Here is a 21,032-nt window from a genome sequence, read left to right on the forward strand (position 1 = left end):
TCAAAACATCCACCTGCACAATAAATTGTTTGCTGTAATCTGGACTGGATAACACAGGGTGTCCTCCCAAAGCCCCTTTAAGCTTTTGGAATGCCTGCATGCATTCTGGGGTCCGCACTAACTTATCTGGCCTGTTTTTCCTAGTCAGGTCTGTGAGGGAGCAGCTATTGTACTATAATTGGGAATGACCTTTCTATAGTACCACATTGTCCCCAAGAATGCCCTCACCTGCTTTTTTGTAACAGAAGAAGGGCACACCTGGATGGCTTCCACTTTGGCAGGTTCTGGCCTGATGTTACCACTCCCCATTCTGTGTCCCAGGTAGGAGACCTCTGCCATGCCCACATGACACTTACTGGACTTAATGGTCAACCCTGCCTTTTGCAGTCTGCTCAGGACCTCCCTGACATGCTGACGGTGCTCTTGCCAGGAATGGCTGTAGATAGCAATATCATACAGGTAAGTAAGGGCATAATCTCCTGCTCCTGCTAGGATACTCTCTACCAGCCTCTGAAAGATTTCTGGGACATTGTTCACTCCAAAGGGCACCTTTGTGAGCTTGTATAATCCGAAAAGAGTCACAAAGGAGCATCTGTGTGTAGCCCTTGGTCAGATCAATAGTGGTTTGATACTAAGCCCCACCCAGCTGCTTTAAGGCTTCATCTATCCTAGGCATGAGGTAAGCATCTGACTCTGTGTGACTACTTAGTTTTTTGTAGTCCACACAGAACCTTGTGCTGCCATCTTTTTTTGGTACCAGCACCACTGGGAAGGTCCAAGGACTACTGGCTTCCTGGATTACCCCCAGTTCCAATATTTCCTGTATCTCCTCCCTCAGAGTCTGTCTGACTTAGTCAGGCACCCAGTAAGGGGCCTACTTGATAGGCCTTTGCGGTCCTGTATCCATGTGGTGTTGTACCAGATGGGTGCACCCAGGTTTCCCAGTTAAAATGCCCCCAAACTCCTGTAACACTGCTCAGATTTATTGAACCTGGGCAGGGGATAGCCACTGGGATATTGCTACCCCTTCAACTGCGGTGTCAGTTCGAGCCTAACTGAGGAGATCAGTCACCAGATCCCCCTCAAACTCCTGCTGTCATCCACTGCAAATACTCAGCACCAGGGCCTCCCTATCATGGTATGGCTTCATCACATTAACATGGTACAATTTGTGCCCCTGCCTCCTGCATAGCAAGTTTACCATGTAGTTAATATCACTGACCTTACTTACAACTTCACAGGGTCCTTTCTAAGCTGCCTGAAGTATTATGTTTGACTGGAATGATTACCATAACCTGCTGTCTCACAGCATACTCTTGGGCTCAAGCATTCCTGTCATACCAGACCCTTTTCTGCTGTTGGGTTTATGTCAGGTTCTCCTGGGCCAAGCCCATGAGCTTCCTAAGCCTTGTCCTGAGGTTTAGGACATATTTCACAACATAGTCCTTGTGGGATTTACCCTCACCCTCCCACTCTTCACAAATCAAATCTAAAGGCCTCTTCACCTTATGCTTATACAGCAACTCAAAGGGTGAAAACTGTGGACTTCTGGGGTACCTCTCTGTATCCAAATATCAGATGGGGAAAATATTTGTCCCACTCCCTCTTAACCTGGTCTGCAAATGCCCAGAGCACTGTCTTTAGTGTAGAGTTTAACCTCTCCACAAGACCATTAGTCTGGGGGTTGTAGGGGGTGGTCTTGAGATGCTTTAGCTCCCACAGACAAACCAGCAGGTCTGCCATGAAATTTGCACCTCTGTCAGTCAGTATTTCTCTTGGGAAACCTACCCTGCTGAAAATCTCTAACAAAACATTTGCCACCTTCTCTGCCTCGATGGAGGACAGAGCCACCATTTCTGGGTATCTAGTAGCATAATCTACTACCATCAGAATACACTTACTCCCCGTGGAATTTGAGGTACTTAGAGGCCCCACAATATCCATAGCTACCCTCTGAAATGGCTCCTCAGTCACAGGCAAAGGCATCAGGGGAGCTTTGCCCTTGTCTCCTGCCTTGCCTACTTTTTGGCACTGTTCACAGGTGCCGCAGTATCTGTCACACCCCTTGCAATCCAAGGCTAATAAAAGTTCTGTATAATATGTCTGTTGGTATGCTTTATGCCTATACAACCTGCAAAAGGAATGTCATGGACTATGGCTAGAAGTGCCAGATGGTAGGGTCTAGGCACTATCAATTGCTGTATTATTTCACCCTCTAGTCCTCCCTCAGGGGTCCACTCTCTATACAGTAACCCTTTGTGATTATGTGCCTCCCAAGCTACCTCCCTCAAACCTATTAGTATAGGGTCCAAGAGCTGAGCCTGTGTCAACTCAACCTTTGTGACCCTGCCCAGCTCACCTTCCACAGGAAGTCTGGTATCCTCTGACAGTGACACCTCACTGTTAGCCTGGGTACTACCACTCACTCCTGCCCTTCCAGTCACTCTGTCCAAGGGAACATCGGTACCTTCAATCAGCTGTGCCTCTCCTTCAGGCTCACTGCTACAGGGTAGCTCTCAATCCCTGAAATAGCAACCTCACCAGCCCTGGCTTCAGGTGTGGGGTCTGTCTGGGTCACCCCCAGGCAACCAGTCCCTCATGCCTGTCCCCAAGCCTGACTGCATGTAACTTCATGCATACAAGGTACTGCATTATCAAAATCATTCCCTAACAAGATATCTGCAGGGATATCCTCAAACACATCTACTTGTTATCTTCCTTTTCCACCCTCCCAGTAAGGGTGAACCCTGGCCAGATGTATTTGGAACTGGGTCCCTTCTAACGCTCTGAAAGAGGTGGACTGCTCAAGCAAATACTGCTCCTCTTTAATCACTGCAGGCTTCATAATGGTTATGTCAGAGGCCAAGTCTCTCTCTTATTAGTGGCCTGTTTTCCACCCACTAAGATAGGATGCAAACTCTCCTGATAGTTTGGTACCCCTATTTTCTCCAGACAACTTACCACTGGCATACTGTTATTCCCACTTGCTGGCTCCCCCACCTTTTGTTCCCCACCTTGCTTCTGTGGACATCTGTATGCTACATTGTCCCACTGGTTTCTTTTAAAACATCTAACCCTTGATCTTGGCTGTATACGTGAACTAGTGGCTTTCCCTGTTACTGGTGGGTTCCATTGGGGTGGTTTAGGTTGCCCACCATGGGTTCCCTTATATCCATGTGCAGCACTGGGTATCTCCTTATTGTATATAATGCCTTGCTTGCTAAGTAGAGATACCCTTTTCTCCCCAGGTCATCTCCGAGTTACACTCCTAGTCTTCCAACCAGATTCTCATGTTCTCAGGCAAAGTACTAAGGGTATGTTCTCTCACCAAAAGGTCTGCCGCCTTTCAAAAGTGGTGACTTGACACCCACTCACCCACCTATGAAAATAAGTGCTTAGCTCAGCAATATAATCACCTATAGTTTCATCTGCCTTGTGTCTATGGTGAAGAAACGTTTTTCTGTTAGTTTCAGGTGTTAACTTAAAACATTTCAATAAACATTGTTTAACTTTATCATAGTTTACACAGCCAGTATCAGACAATTTAGAAACAGCAGTTACAGCTTTACCATGGAGTAAGGGAGTCAGAAACTGTACCCAGAGCCCTTGGTCAACATTATACTGTTTACATACTCTTTCAAATATATGAATAAAACTATCAAAATTATCAGATAAACAACAGGAAAAAGAACCAACTATATTGTCAACAACAAAACTATGTTCTAACAAATAATGAAGTTGAACCTGGTTTGACAAAAATAATCCCTGAAGGTCCAGGAGGTTCTGGTCTGGGTGTTATGAAAAAGTGGGAGAATTCAAGAATGAGGACTGCCATTAATCCATTTGCTACGGTAGGCAAAAAAGTTACCATACCTGATAATCCTGATGCACAGGATTTATGTACAAAATTGGAGAAGTTAATATTCAAAGAGACAGCGGTGTTTTATAATATTGGTAGTCTTGAAAGATACGCGGAACTAGACATCACACCTCGTGGTTTAAGATCAGTTAAGAACCCTTCTACACCATTTGATCTTAATGATGAAACGGATCAAAAGTTTCATGAACGCTGGATAGCGGCTGCACATCGGTGCAGTGTTGAATGGGTTTCAATTTTAACTGAGAGAGATAACATTAAAAAAGATAAACTTGTAAATGAAATGAAACATGTATGTGATCAGCTAGTGAGCTTAACCTCTAATACCACTTTGGAAAATTTCCTGGTGGGTATAAATACTAAATTAACCAACTATGAGAAAGATCTTATTGATCGTAAAAAATATAAGTTAACGAGAGATATTAGAGACTATGAACACAAGAGGGCGTTTGTGTTCACTAACAACCAGAGAATTAGAAAGAAGGCTGTTACGTTCCAGAGAGAAACCGTAACTGAAGCCTATAAAAGTAAAGGCTTCCTGTCTGGTGAAAGTGGCGCGTCATCGTGGGAAGAAGATGATAGAGAGAACTTTCCTGAACTGCCAGGAGCCGCAATTCGAAGGTTTCCAGAAGACATTCTCAATTTCAATGGACAATATCTGAACACCAGGAAAAGAGGCTGGAATAACTCAGAACGCCATAGAGTCTCGGGCGATGGACATTTTAAAAGAGGTAGATGGGCTTGAATTTAATAATGAAACTGTAGTTAATAATTATGTAATTAATTTGTCCAATTATGTGTTGGATAGTGTTGAAATGGGTATTTTGGAAAAGGGGCTGAAATTTGTTCCTACCTGCTTTCCAAAAAAATATGAATTAAAAACGGAAATATTTCAACTATTTCGTAAAATGAATCTTAGAGAATATTTTTGTAGACATACCTCCAGTCTTTCCACTAATGTTAACAGTTCTACTGTGGAAATAATTAATAGTGATGTAGAGAGTGACGAGAGTTTTTACTCTTGTACATCAGATAATGAGGATATAATTAATGCATACAGCATTTTTAATACAAATAGGTTAAAATCTAATAGCTCTTTTTTACCTCCATATAAAAATGCATTAATACAAAAATTTGAATGTGTATTAAACTTAATGGTGGAAAAAGAACTAGAATGTTTTTTGAAACAGATACATCACTATAATTTGACTAAAATAGAGTGGAATAAATTACGAGCACTTAGTAAGAATGAGAACATAGTTTTTAAGTCCTCAGATAAAGGGGGAAAACTGGTCATATTAAATGCTTGTGATTATTATGAGATGTGTATGAAACATCTTGGCAACAAAGATGTATATCTTGAGACCGATGTAACATACATAAAGAAAGCAGAAATTGACTTTATGAATTTATTACAGAAAGGAATTAGGTTACATTATTTTACAAAGTCTGATGTTGACCAAAAAATAATTATTAAAAATACACAAATGGCAAGATTTTTTTGTCTGCCGAAGGTACACAAAAATTTAGATAGCCCTCCCAGCCGTCCAATTGTGTCAGCCCATGGCTGTTTTACATATAACATGTGTACTTTATTACATGAAATATTAATTAATAAAGTTTTGACATTACCTTCCTATATTAAAGACTCTTACGACTTCCTTCAAAATATTAAAAACATATGTTGGGAGGAAGGAATGTATTTTATTACTGCTGATGTAGAGAGTCTATATACAAATATCTCCCATTTCTGGGGATTAGAAGCTATTAAGTTCTTTTTGAGTGATTGTCCTAAAACCCATTACGTATTAGAAATGGTGGAATTTTGTTTAAAAAATAATGTTTTTGAATTTAATGGTAAATTATATAAGCAATTAACCGGAACAGCGATGGGAGCAGCATTCGCTCCAGCTTATGCTAATTTATTTATGGGGATGTTTGAAAATGAATTTTTATATAAATTACATTTTTTTAATACACATGTCATAAAATATTATAGATTTATTGATGACCTTATTTTTATTTGTAAAGATGGTTATGAAATTTCTGATCAATTTATACATAAATTAAATATTAACCAATATGGTATAAAATTTGGTGATGTACAGATAGGTTCTGAAATTAATTTCCTGGATATTTCTCTTAAAGGTGTTAATAACCAGTTTATACACACCAGTATACATAGAAAATTTGATGAAATTAGTTGGAAAATGTGTGGGAGTAGCTGTCATCCGATACATACTTTAAAAAGCATTCCCTTTGGAGAGTTTACTAGAATAAAAAGACTTTATTCTGATGTTAATTTAGCTTTTGATGAGTCTCTAAGAATGGCCAAGTTATTTATTAATAGGGGTTATGATGTCACTGCAGTTAAAAATAGTATTATAAAAGTGTTTAAAGAGAGTTTTCATATAAAAATAAATGATGGAGAATACAACAAACACAGATATAATAAATATACAGTAAATGAAGAAAAAATATTTTTTGTGACAAAATATACAAATTTCTCTAATATTATGAATGAATTAATTAGACAATATTGGAATGTTATTAAGAATGAAGTTGATTCCTTAAAAAATATTAAATTGGTTGTTTCATACAAAAAAGCTAAAAAGTATTAAGGACTTTTTAGTCCATAGTATCTTTAAACAACCTAAAATTCATGTAGTTAATAATATGAAAGAGTTAGGAACTTTTCCATGTGGCAGCTGTTCAGTGTGTAAATATATAGTAACTGAAGTAGAAAAAATTAATGGAAAAAATTTTACTGTTAGGGCCAAATATACATGTAGAAGTAAGGGATTAATTTATGTTATTTTTTGTACATGTAATAAATATTACATTGGTGAAACAAAGAGAATGTTGGCAGACAGAATAAAAGAACATGTTAGAGATGTAAAGAATAAAAAATTAACTAGTCCCATTGCAGAACATTTTAATTTATGTCATGGTGGGGATATTAGTTGTATGAAAACAACAGTTTTAGAACATGTACCACTTCATTTTAATAATGTTGATTATCAGAAAAATGTACTAAGACAGAAGGAATCTGTTCTAATCATGAAATATGGTACTTTGGTTCCGTATGGTTTAAATAGGGAATGCAATTGGCAAAGCCTTATTTAAGGCTATATCTTTAAATTTTTCAGTTTTTCATGTTTTAATTGAACAACAGTTTAATTGAATGTAATTAAATGTTTTACAAGTGTATATAAGTGTTTTTTTAGTGACTGTTAACTTTTTACTCTAAAAAGGCTGTTGGCCGAGGTGCTAGAGAGACTGAAAATTAACCTTGTAAATATAGTGAAGTTTATTAATAAATTTATCTAGACTTTGAAAGTAGAGCTGGGACTCACTCATTGGTTTTGTTGTTGACAACATTATACTGTTTATATACTCTTTCAAATATATGAATAAAACTATCAAAATTATCACCCTCTGTAAATTGTGCAAGAAATGTACTGACCTTTATTGCTTCTGGGGTTCTGTTATTCCCTTCCCCATTACCTTCATGACCCTGATGAAGAGTCAGCATCTCCCTCTTATGTGTATTCAGCTTCTCATTTTCTCCAACCTCCAAACACCACAGTCTCTCATTTTCTTTGACCTCCAAACACTGCAGTCTCTCTGGTGATTCTAATTGCATCTGTTTTTCCTGTTGCAGTCTCTCCGCTGATTCTAATTCCAAACATTTGGCTTCCAGTTCGAGTCTCTTTAACTCCAGATGGGTTTTTAAGTCTCTGAGGAAAAGGTGAACTGTCCTGTTTCTGAAGGCTGCAAATTCCCATCACCAGACTGGTTATCCTCCTGGTTGCTGTTCTGGACTACAGCTGCAACTAAGGCTGAAATAATTTCCTCTTTAGTCAGGTTGGCATGTACCAGTCCTTTGGCTTCACACACCTTGGCCAACTGGTCCTTTGTTACTTGCCATAATCATCTGCTGACATCTTTGCCTGCTTTCCCTGACTAAACTAAAGTAATAAAAAATAAGTAAAGCTGTTGTGAAAATGAAACTGTATGTTTGCCTTGTGGGTGCTGAGAGTAAACAGACCTTGAGTGACAACTGCCTACAGGCTTCAGAAGTTCAATTAATATCCACACCACTACTCAGCAATATGTGACTCCCCTGCTCTGAACCAGTAATCAAGGAGTCTCAATCCTCACCATGGACAATGGTGAGGGACATTCACTTGGAACAAAAATAGATCTACACAGTATTTCCAGATGCAGCTCTCTGCAACAAGCACAATTTCCCTTAAGAGCACACAGGACCACACTCCTGTCCTGGGGCTGGGTTTCCCTCTCTCTTACTCTGCCCCAAATTAGACTCCACACTGACCACAGCTATAGAGTTGATTCCTCAGATGAGTGTTCCACACCAAGTCCTACACCATCCTCTCTGTGAAACCAGTGGTCTGTGTCCCTGCTCCAAGTACTTGACACACACACACTCTTTGACATCTGATTTTCACACACAACCACACACACACACACACACACACACACACACACACACACACACACACACACACACACACACACACACACACACACACACACACACACACACACACCTGGGAAAGGTTGTCACCGATTTACTAGTTATGTGCTCTGCCCAGACTATAATGTAAATGCTGCCACTAGAACATTCCAAAGCCAGCTACTCTAAGGCTTTTACCAGGGTGTCCACTTACACTTAGTAAAATTAATACTAATACAAATGGTAGTGTTTGACCAATGCAGCAAGGCTTTCAGAAGTGGCCACAGTGTCACCAAATAAGTATAAGTACTCTCAGAGGTTAAAATATTCTCTAAAAGACCTGCCACAATGAAAAGTTTAAATATATTTAATAATAAATAATAAAAAGAACATGAAAATACTATCTATTTACAATAAATACCAGAGTTTCATTCACAGGAAATATTAAAAATAACAGTGATGGAAAGATTCACACAGATACAGAAAAACAATACTTAACTAATTTCACCATACTTTTCTGACTGATTTAAAGTGTCCCCTAGTTCACTTATTAGAGCAAGGTAAGATGAAATGGGTGAGTGGTCTTGTTAGTTCCTAAACAGAGTGCTCTGAGACTTCTGTCTCATCTAGTATTAACACATCATTTCAGTTCTGGATTACAGAATGACATCACAAACATCTGGTTGTCTGCCTTTTGGTTCCCACACTATCCCCTTTACTAGAAACTGAACCAGAATCCAGCACATATCTGCCATAATATCCACACTTAGAGCTTTGCTAAGATGCATTATAGCATCTGGAAGCTATAAAACCATTTCAAAAACTTCTACCCTTCCAAGAAAGGAATTAGTTCACCCCTAGGGACAACACAGTAGGATTTCTAGTCCTGGTTTTCACAGACATTTTGTCTTTCACTGCAATCAGAACTGTAAGATACAATCTTTATTGCCTAACCAGGTATATTAATTTTAGATTATTTTTCAAAGTTAGTGAGACTGAGATTAACCTCTTGTCTTCCAATATCCTCTGTTACAATATATTCATTTCAACAGTTACAATACAGTCTGACATACAGGTGTTTTTCTTTTCTGTCCAGCAGGACCCACTGCTGGAACATTTTTAACATAAGCAGCTTTACAAACACATTTTCAACACAAGTACCTGTGGAAATCAGTTTGATATACAAATGACATATAATTCTTTACAAAACTCCAGCTAGATATGCTGGCATATGTTACACATCCACTGCCCTACTTCTCCTGGCATTGCTGGCAATACCTCACATTGTCACAACCCTCCCCCTTTGAAGACTCAAGCTAGTTTTTCAAGTGACCCTGAAAAAATGTGGCTTGAGAGAAATGAGCCTGTCTGGGAACACATTAACCCATACCCTGTCTTGAGAGCCCATCTATATTGGCACTGCTGACCCCACAATGGTGCTGCACTGTCATATCATATCCCTGTAACCCTAGGCTCAACCTTAATAACTTGGCAGGGATTGTGGTCTGTGACTACAGTGAATTTGCTTCCATACATATAGTGTTGAAGTTTCTGCAGTGCCCAGACTATAACTAGACATTCTTTTTCTACTGCTGCATAACATTCCTCTCTAGGTTGGAGTCTATGGCTGAGATATACAACTGGGTGCTGTTCTCTGTCTAAGGAAACCTGGCTGAGTACAGACCCCTCTCAATGGTACAAAGCATCTACCTGCACAACAAATTGTTTACTGTAATCTGGACTGGATAACACAGGAGGTCCTCCCAAAGCCCCTTTAAGCTTTTGGAATACCTGCATGCATGCTGGGGTCCACACTACCTTATCTGTCCTGTTTTTCCTAGTCAGTTCTGTGAGGGAGCAGCTATTGTACTATAACTGGGAATGACCTTTCAATAATACCACGTTGTCCCCAAGAATACCCTCACCTGCTTTTTGGTGACAGGAGCAGGGCACACCTGAATGGCTTCCACTTTGGCAGGTTCTGACCTGATGTTACCACTCCCCACTCTATGTCCCAGGTAGGAGACCTCTGCCATACCCACATGACACTTACTGGACTTAATGGTCAACCCTGCTCTTTACAGTCTGCTCAGGACCTCCCTGACATGCTGAATGTGCTCTTGCCAGGAATGGCTGTAGATAACAATATCATCCAGGTAAGCAAGGGCATAATCTCCTACTCCTGCTAGGATACTCTCTACCAGCCTCTTGAATATTTCTGGGGCATTTTTCACCCCAAAGGGCACCTTTGTGTGTTTGTATAATCCGAAAGGAGTCACAAAGGCTGACCTCTCTCTAGCAGTGGGAGTCATGAGCATCTGCCAGTAGCCCTTGGTCAGATCAATAGTGGTTAGATACTTAGCTCCACCCAGCTGCTTTAAGGCTTTATCTATCCTAAGCATGAGCTAAGCATCTGACTCTGTGTGACTATTTAGTTTTTTTAGTCCACACAGAACCTGGTGCTGCCATCTTTCTTTGGTACCAGCACCAGTGGGAAAGCCCAAGGACTACTGGACTCCTGAATTACCCCCAGTTCCAACATTTCCTGTATCTCCTTCCTCAGAGTCTGTCTGACTCAGTCAGACACCTTCTAAGGGGCCTACTTGATAGGCCTTTGTGGTCCTCTATCCACACAGTGCTGCACCAGATGGGTGCGCCCAGGTTTCCCAGTTAACATGCCCCCAAACGTCTGTAACACTGTTCAGTTTTCTTGAACCTGGGTAGGGGATAGCCACTGGGATATTGTTATGCCTTCAACTGCATTGTCAGTCCGAGCCTCACTGAGGAGATCAGTCACCAGATCCCCCTCAGACTCCTCCTGTCATCCACTGCAAATACTCAGCACCAGGGCCTCCCTATTATGGTAAGGCTTCATCACATTAACATGGTACAATTTGTGCCCCTGCCTCCTACATAGCAGGTTTACCATGTAGTTAACATCACTGACCTTCCTTACAACTTCAAAGGGTCCCTTCCAAGCTGCCTGTAGCTTATTGTGTCTGACTGGAATGATCACCATAAACTGCTGTCTCACAGCATACTCTTGGGCTCAAGCATTCCTGTCATACCAGACCATTTTCTGCTGTTGGGCTCCTGCCAGGGTCTCCTGGGGCAAGCCCATGAGCTCCCTAAGCCTTGTCCTGAGGTTTGGGACATACTTCACAACATACTCTTTGTGGGATTTACCCTCACCCTCCCAATAATCACAAATCTAATCTAAAGGCCCCTCACCTTATGCCTATACAGAAACTCAAAGGGTGAAAATTGTGGATTACTGGGGTACCTCTCTGTATGCAAACAGCAGAAGGGGAAAATATTTGCCCCATTCCCCTCTTAAACTGGTCTGCAAATGCCAATATCACTGTCTTTAGTGTAGAGTTTAACCTCTCCACAAGACCATTAATCTGGGGGTTGTAAGGGGTGGTATTTAGATGCTTTAGCTCACAGTGCTTTCACAGACAAGACAGCAGGTCTGCCATGAAATTCTCACCTCTGTCAGTCAGTATTTCTCTTGGGAGACCTACCCTGCTGAAAATCTCTAAGAAAACATTTGCCACCTTCTCTACCTCAGTGTAGGACAGAGCCACCGCTTTTGGGTATCTAGCAGCATGATCTACTACCACCAGGATATACTTCCTCCCTGTGGAATTTGGGGTAGTTAGAGGCCCCACAATATCCATAGCTACCCTCTGAAATGGCTCCTCAGTCACAGGAAAAGGCATCAAAGGAGCTTTGACCTTGTCTCCTGCCTTGCCTACTTTTTGGCACTGGTCACAGGTCCCGCAGTATGCTGTTACATCTCTTGCAATCCCAGGCCAATAAAAATTCTGCATAATATGTCTCTTGGTACGCTTTATGCCCATACAACCTGCAAAAGGAATATCATGGACTATGGCTAGAAGTGCCAGTTGGTAGGCTCTAGGCTCTACCAATTGCTGTATTACTTCACCCTCTAGTCCTCCCTCAGGTGTCCACTCTCTATACAGTAACCCTTTGTTCCAGTATACAATCTACCCTTTTCCTGGAGAATCATGTGCCTCCCTAGCTGCCTCCCTCAAGCCTCTTAGTCTAGGGTCCGAGAGCTGAGCCTGTGTCATCTCAACCTTTGTGACCCTTCCCAGCTCCCCTTCCACAGGAAGTCTGGAATCCTCTGACAGTGGCACCTCACTGTCAGCCTGGGTACTACCACTCCCTCCTGCCCTTGCATTGACTCTGTCCAAGGGAACATCAGTACTTACCATCAGCTGTGCCTCACCTTGAGGCTCACTGTTACAGAGTAGCTCTCTCTCCCTGAAATAGCCACCTCACCAGCCCTGGCTTCAGGTGTGGGGTCTGTCTGGGTCACCCCCAGGCTACCCACCCCTCATGTCTGTCTCCAAGCCTGACTGCATGTAACTGCATGCATACAAGGTACTGCATTATCAAAATCATTCCCTACCAAGATATCTGCAGGAATATCCTCAAACACATCTACGTGTTATCTTCCTTTTCCACCCTCCCAGTCAAGGTGAACCCTGGCCAAAGGTATTTGGAATGGGGTCTTTCCTAAAGCTCTGACTGAGGTGGACTGCCCAAGCAAATACTGCTCCTCTTTAATCACTAGAGGCTTCACAATGGTTATGTTAGAGGCTGAGTCTCTCTTAGTAGTGGCCTGTTTTCCACCCACTAAGATAGGATGAAAACTCTCCTGATAGTCTGGTACCTTTATTGTCTCCAGACAACTTACCACTGGCATACTTTTAGTCCCACTTGCTGGATCCTGCACCTTTTTTCCTCACCTTTCTTCCATGGACATCTGTATGCTACATGATCCCACTGGTTACATTTAAAACATCTAACCCTCGCCAACACTGAACAAACCTCCTGTATTCCTAAACCTGTATGGTCCATGCTCAGGACAACAGCAATTTATATTAAAAATGTATAATATTTTATTAAATTTCCTAAATCACTATTTCATCCTGGGGGGAGATTGGACTGCAGTAACTGATCCTAGTATTGACCACTCTAATAAAACTAAACTATATAACTCACAACCTTCCCTTGCCTTGTCGGATCTTATATCAGACTTTGGACTAGTTGACCCTATTTCTTTTGATGATGAATCTCAAACTGATAACATCTACACATACTACTCCAGGTGTCATAACTCCTGGTTGCATATAGATTTCTTTCTAATATCAGAAATTGTAGCAAAATGGTAATTAAAATATATTGGTGAACCAAGGTTTTTCTTGGACCACTCTAAAATCACTGTATTAATAAACTTTACTCAAGCACTCTTGGTGCTGCGGTAGCATTGTCGCCTCACAGTAAGACGCTGTCTGGTTCGATTCTCAGCTAGAGTGTCTTCTGTGTGGAGACATGCATGAATGGGTGTACCTTCGTTGAAGGTTGTGCATCAGGGCTGGCAACTCGGTACGTAAAAATCAACTGCCAATCATTAGCGGACCGGAGTTCCGCTGTGGTAACCCCTAACCGGAAAAAGCCGAAATATACAACAACTCAAGCACTCTTCAAGAGAAACCTTGATGAGTGGCTGGGTAACAGAAAATACACCCCTGGGATCACTTCATTGGCTCTACTTGACAGAGGCTCAGTTAATCAATGGGCGACGAAAGCTTGCACACTCTGGCTAGGCTTATAAATGCCCTCGGGCAGATAGCCTAGTACCTACCTATGAACCTAAAAGCAACTGATAAATCATAACAGATGTAACTGGTCTCTCAATAACAATATTTTACTCAACCCAACAGTAAAAAAAGAGGTAATTCAAGCACTATTAGATTTTACCGATGACCCTCAGAACTCAAACATCCCACTTGACATACAATGGGCAGCCTGTAAAGCTACACTTACAGGAATATTTATTCAAAAATCATCATACCTTAAAAAAAAAAAATAAAAGAAAAAGAAAACTGTCTCTTGTCTGATATCAGAGATTTAGAGGAAAAACTTCAAATTAATCATTCTTCTCTAATAGAACAGGAGATAATAGGTAAATAAAAGGAATTATTTAATCTCCATCAAGCTAACTACTCCCTACAGGAACTAAGGTATATCACTAAATATTCTGAATGGATATAAACTCCCACTAAAGCACTAGCTAGACTAATTGATAACAAACAGTCTTCACCCAGGATAGCTCTAATTAAATACCAAGGTATGCTTTACAAATTGGACGCCCAGATTATAAATTTATTTTACCAAATATACTCAGGAATTTACGCTAGCTATGAACAACAAATCTCTACTTCAGAAATTAATGACTACCTTAACAACATCATATTATCATATTCCCAAAGTTAAATGAGGATCAGAAAAGCACACTATCTACCCGATTGAGTCAATTAGAAATAATAAATGCCATTAGAAATCTTAAGTCAGGGAAAGCTCCAGGTCCAGACGGATATTCCCCTGATTTCTATAAAACCTTTAAAGATGCCCTTGCTCCTATTCTACTTAAGCTATTCAATAGTATATATATATATAAATGGATATTCGGACCTTTATATCAATCATTCCAAAACCATCCTAATTCCCAAGCATAATTTAGACAATTTGAATCCTAACAACTACAGGCCAATTTCACTTATGAACATTGATATAAAAATGTTGTCATCCATATTAGCTGAAAGGCTTAAAAAGGTGATCCCCTTCCTTATCTCTGAAGAACAAGCAGGTTTCATGTCTAACCGATGCACCTGGGACAATACTTTAACAATGGAACTATGATCAGTCTTACCAAAAAGGACATAAATCCTAGCTATGCCATGATTCTAGATGCATTGAAAGCATTTGATAGGGTTAATTGGAACTTCCTATTCACAGTGCTATCTCACTTTGATATACCCATTGAATTCATTAATATTATCAAATGTTTATATAATAGCTCTTATACTTGCTTATATATTAACAAAAATTCGTCGCAACTGATAAAAATCTCAAATGGAACCAGCAAGGGTGTTCCCTTTCTCCCCTTCTTTTTAATTTATACTTAGAACCATTCTTCTTATCCCTAATACAAAAAATTCACCACTCAATTCCCAAAATTATTGATACCAAAGTTAGTCTGACAGCATTTGCTGACGATCTGAATGTATATTTTGAACATCCATTATCAGACACCAAAAAGTTAACCAACACATTGAATACATTTGCACATATATCGGATTATAAAGTTAATCAAGACAAATTGTGTATTTACCCAATTAATCCCAAAGCCCATAGAGAATACTTCTTCCAGATTCTCCCTTTCATATGGTATACTCCTGCAAATATTTAGGGGTGTGCTACGACCACTCTTCGCCTTCCATACTTCACTCCAACCTAACGAATCTATGAACAAGACTATCACAAGACATGACTAGATGGCAACAGATGAAACTTCCTATGCTATCCAAAATTTCCATTATTAAGATGAACATTCTCCCTAAAATTCTCTATCACTTTCATGCATCTCTATCCTTCATCCCCATTACTTTTTTCTCTAAAATCCATAAAGCCTTTGCCAAGTTCATCTGGTTTCCAAAGTCAGTAAGAATGGTCTATCAAAGACTTACCCTCCCCAAAGATAAAGGAGGTTTTAGTTTGCCAGATCTACTACTATACTATAGAGTTCTACATGCTAGCAGACTAATTAAAATTGCTAACTTCACACCCAGCAATCAAATACGGATCCCCTTATGGATAAAAATGTGGTTTAACCATGTCTTAAAGAATGACTTCAACCCCAAAGCTCTTCCCTTCATAGACCTAAATGTCTTTAAAAAGGTAAAGCTACATCACATCTTAAAAGAAAAAAATCAAATCTTTTCACGGTTTACTTAAATCCATGAATCTGGAGAAAACCCTTATGATACTCCAGCCTATACATCTAGACCCTAATCTTCAGCTGAATAGGAAAATGATCAATCTGAACAAATACCCGTTAATCAAAGAATACACGGTGTGGGATATTCACAAACACAGAGACTCATCACTCACAAATTTATGGGAAGCTCTAAATCTATCTAAAAAATATGCCACAATCCTGCGACAAATAAGGGAACTTATTGCCACCCTTCCTTTTGATTTTGACATAGATGGTCCAGCTCTCAATCAGGTCTCTAATTTAATGAAAATTCTAATCAGCAATAAGAGCATGGTATCCCTTGCTTATAAATTAATTATTACAACACTGCACCAAGATAAATTAATATTTGCTAATTACTGGAATCAACAGGGTATGGATATTTCTAAGGGCCAGAAATTATCCATTAAATCCACTCTATCTTTCTCCCCCTTTAAAAAACGTTTATATACACAATAAATGATTACCAATAACCTATACTTCACACCTGTCCACTTAAATAAATTCAATCCAAATGTATCAACTGCTTGCCCATGCTGCTCTTACCCCAAAGTGGATATCCTTCACATAATTTGGTTTTGTAGATACATAGTATTTGGTGTTCTCTTAAGGTGAGACTTGACAAAATGGGTTATCACAAATCAACTCTTTCATGGGAAAAGGCTGTGCTACATATCACAAATATTGATATCGCAAAATTAAAACTGCACATTCTAATCATTCTTTGTTTACTTGTCAAACTCTACATCACCAAAAACTGGTTGGATCATACTAAATTGTCATGGAATGGTTTCAGGAACATGGCAATCAAATATATTACTTCGCAAAAACTGTTATTATTGAGTCCTCAGAAATGCATTTATTTTCAAAAGTTCTGGAATTCCCTATTTGAACTACTGTATGATAATTAACATCCTACTTAACTTGGAGAATTCAGACGTAAAGGTGGTTTCCATACTGAGGTCCTTGACTTCTCTCCTCTCCTTTTTCACTGATCATTTGAGGTGTGGCTCTGTATTCATTGAACCTCCCTAAATATGTTTGCTTTTTTCAGTTGCTACATAAATGATAATACCTCGATTCTTATTGTAATGTTGACCTACAGTCTTCTTTACATATAATTTATGGTAATTCAGGGGTTTATCCCTATGCAGCACTGTTGTATATATTGTATATATATTGTATTCACTCGACAACTTGTAACTGTTTGTCATTCCTTGTATGCAAGTGCATTTGTGTAGTTTTTTTTTGTATTAAAAAAACAATAAAAGTTCTATTTGAAAAAAAAAATAAAATAAAACATCTAACCCTTGATCCTGGCTATGTACCTGAACTAGTGGCTTCCCCTGTTAATCGTGGACTCTGTTGGGGTGGTTTAGGCTGCCCACCATGGGTTCCCTTATATCCATGTGCAGTACTGGGTATCTCCTTCTTGTACATAATGCCCTGCTTGCTAAGTAGAGATACCCTTTTTTCCCCAGATCATCTGCCGAGTTACACTCCCAGTCTTCCAACCAGATTCTCATGTTCTCAGGCAAAGTGCTAAGGTCTTGTTCTCTCACCAAAAGGTCTGCTAGCCTTTCAAAAGTGGTGACCTGACACCTACTCACCCACCTATGAAAATAAGTGTTTAACTCAGCAATATAATCACATATAGTTTTATCTGCCTTGCGTCTATGGTCAAGAAATTTTTTTTTTTCTGTTAGCTTCAGGTGTTAACTTAAAACTTTCCAATAAACATTGTTTAACTTTATCGTAGTTTACACAACCAGTATCAGACAATTTAGAAACAGCAGTTACAGCTTTACCATGGAGTAAGGGGGTCAGCAACCATACCCAAAGCCCTTGGTCAACATTATACTGTTTACATACTCTTTCAAATATATGAATAAAACTACCAAATTATCACCCTCTGTAAACTGTGGAAGAAATGTACTGACCTTTATTGTTTCTGGGGTTCAGTTATTCCCTTCCCCATTACCTCCATGACCCTGGTGAAGAGTCAGCATCTCCCTCTTATGTGTATTCAGCTTCTCATTTTCTGCAACCTCCAAACACCACAGTCTCTCATTTTCTTCAACCTCCAAACACCACCGTGTCTCTGGTGATTCTAATTCCATCTGTTTTGCCTGGCGCAGTTTCTCCGCTGATTCTAATTCAAAATGTTTGGCTTCCAGTTCAAGTCTCTTTAACTTGACATGGGTTTGTAAGCCTCTGAGGAAAAGGTGAACTGTCCTGTTTCTGAAGGCTGCAAATTCCCATCACCAGATAGGTTATCCTCCTGGTTGCCTGGTTGCTGGTCTGGGCTACAGCTGCAACTAAGGTTGAAATCATTTCCTCTTTAGTCAGGTTGGCATGTACCAATCCTTTGGCTTCACACACCTTGGCCAACTGGTTCTTTGTTAACTTGCCATAATCGTCTGCTGACATCTTTGCCTGCTTTCCCTGACTAAAGTAAACTAACAAAAATAAGTAAAACTGTTGTGAAAATGAAACTCTGTATGTTTACCTTGTGGGTGCTGAGAGTAAACAGATCTTGAGTGACAACTGCCTACAGGCTTCAGAAGTTCAATTAATATCCACACCACTGCTCAGCAATATGTGTCTCCCCTGCTCTGGACCAGTAATCAAGGAGTCTCAAAACTCACCATGGACAGTAGTGAGGGACATTCACTTGGAACAAAACTAGATCTACACAGTATTTCCAGATGTAGCTCTCTGCAACAAGTACAATTTCCCTTAAGAGCACACAGGACCACACTCTGTGCTGGGGCTGGGTTTCCCTCTCTCTCACTCTGTCCCAGATAAGAATCCACACTGACCACAGCTGTAGAGTTGAGTCTTCTGATGAGTGTTCCATGCCAAGTCCATCACCACCCTCTCTGTGAAACCAGTGGTCTGTGTCCCTACTCGACGTAGCTGACACACACACTGTTTGAAATCTGATTTTCACACACACACACACACACACACACACATACACACAGACACACACGCGCACGCGCACACACACACACACACACACACACACACACACACACACACACACACACACACACACACACACACACCTACCCGGGAAAGGCTGTCACTGATTTATCAGCTATGTCCCCTCTGCTCAGACTATAATGTAGATGCTGCCACTATAACACTCCAAAGCCAATAATTAATTTAATTAATGAATTTTTAGAATTTCTTAAGAACTCTGTGCCCTTCTTGGACTTTACTTGGAATTTGTATCATGACAGACTACAATATTTGTACACTGAGGTTTATAAAGAAGGACGGAGGTTTTCATTCTAAAATCTTTAGGGAATCTACTTATTCTAACTCTTTTCTGCACTTTAATAGTGCTCACCCCTTCCACTACAAGAAAAATATAGTTAAAGGACAATTTATAAAGGCAAGTCATATGACATCAGAAGATACTGAATTTGAATTAGAACTGGATTTCCTTGTTAACTTGTTCGGTGTTAGGGGCTACCCACTGGAAATGTAAAGTGAAGTAAGGAAAGAGGTTAGTATAGGAAGAAAATAAAAAAAATTAAACCCATCTTAGGAGAGAGGATTGGTACAAATAATAACAATAATGGCCAGAGTGTTAGCTGTAACAACACTAATGGTACTTATGATTTTAATAAGGCTATGATTTTAGAATTTAATGCAAGTGCTAAAGTTACTAGGAGAATTATAGAAAATTAATGGAAAAAATGTATAGGATTCTCTGACCTCAAAGGTTTACAGCCCTAGATCTGAAATTTGTTTATAAAAACTCTATGAATTTGAAGTGTTTGCTTGAGAATGGGGAACATAACACAAATAGACAGAAGGTAGGGACATATAAATGTGGACGTTGTGTCCAGTGCAAGTATATTACTAATAGAGATGAAATTTTCTTGGCCAGTAGAAATAAAAAAATACATAGCAAAGGATATTTCAATTGTGAATCATATGGATTAAACTATTTGGCCTTGTGTGGATCTTGTGAATCCTTTTACATTGGCAAGACTGACTGGAAGCTCAATGAACACTTATATGATATCCAAAATAAAAAAAGAAATGAATGCCTTGTATAAGCATACTTTGGAGTGTTCCCAAGCTACATTTTCTTTTTTTGTACTAGAGGGGATCATGAAAGAAATTAGAGGGGGCCTTTGGGAAGCGAAAATCGAATCTAAAGAATTATGGTGGCAACTGACTTTAGAAGCATCATCCCCTCCTGGTTTAAATGATAATCTTTCTATTACATCACTACTAAAATGAGAGCTGCTAAGTTATAAGGTTTTACATATATTTTTTAAAGTAGTTCTTAAGCAGTTCCATTAGAGTGTATACATTTTTTGTATTTTACCTTACTTCCGCGGTGGTGCAGCGGTAGCGTTGTTGCCTCACAGCAAGAGGTTCTCCCGTTTGATTCTCGGCTTGGGTTGGGAGTGCCTTCTGTGTGGAGTCTGCATGTCATCCCCACGGTCAAATGGGCATTCGAAAGACATGCGTTGAATGGGCGTGCCTTCATTGAAGGTTGGGCATTGGGCTGGCAACTCGACACCATAAAAACTAACTGCCAATCATTAGCGGACCGGAGTTTCGCTTTGGTGACCGCTAACCGGGAAAAGCCGAAAGACAAACAAACATTATCTGATATAGGGTCTTTTGTAAAACTGAGTTTTAAAATGTTTTTCATGATTTGGGACATTGTCATTTTTCGCCACTAGATGGAGTGCTTACATTCTTCATGCATTTTATTTTATTCTAAATTATTTTTGTATTTAGATATCTAAATTTTTATATTGAATTAATTTTAACTTTTTACTGAAAGTATG

Source organism: Protopterus annectens, chromosome 1.part1, assembly GCF_019279795.1.
Source record: "Protopterus annectens isolate FY-2018-M chromosome 1.part1, PAN1.0, whole genome shotgun sequence".
Classification (NCBI taxonomy): domain Eukaryota; kingdom Metazoa; phylum Chordata; order Ceratodontiformes; family Protopteridae; genus Protopterus; species Protopterus annectens.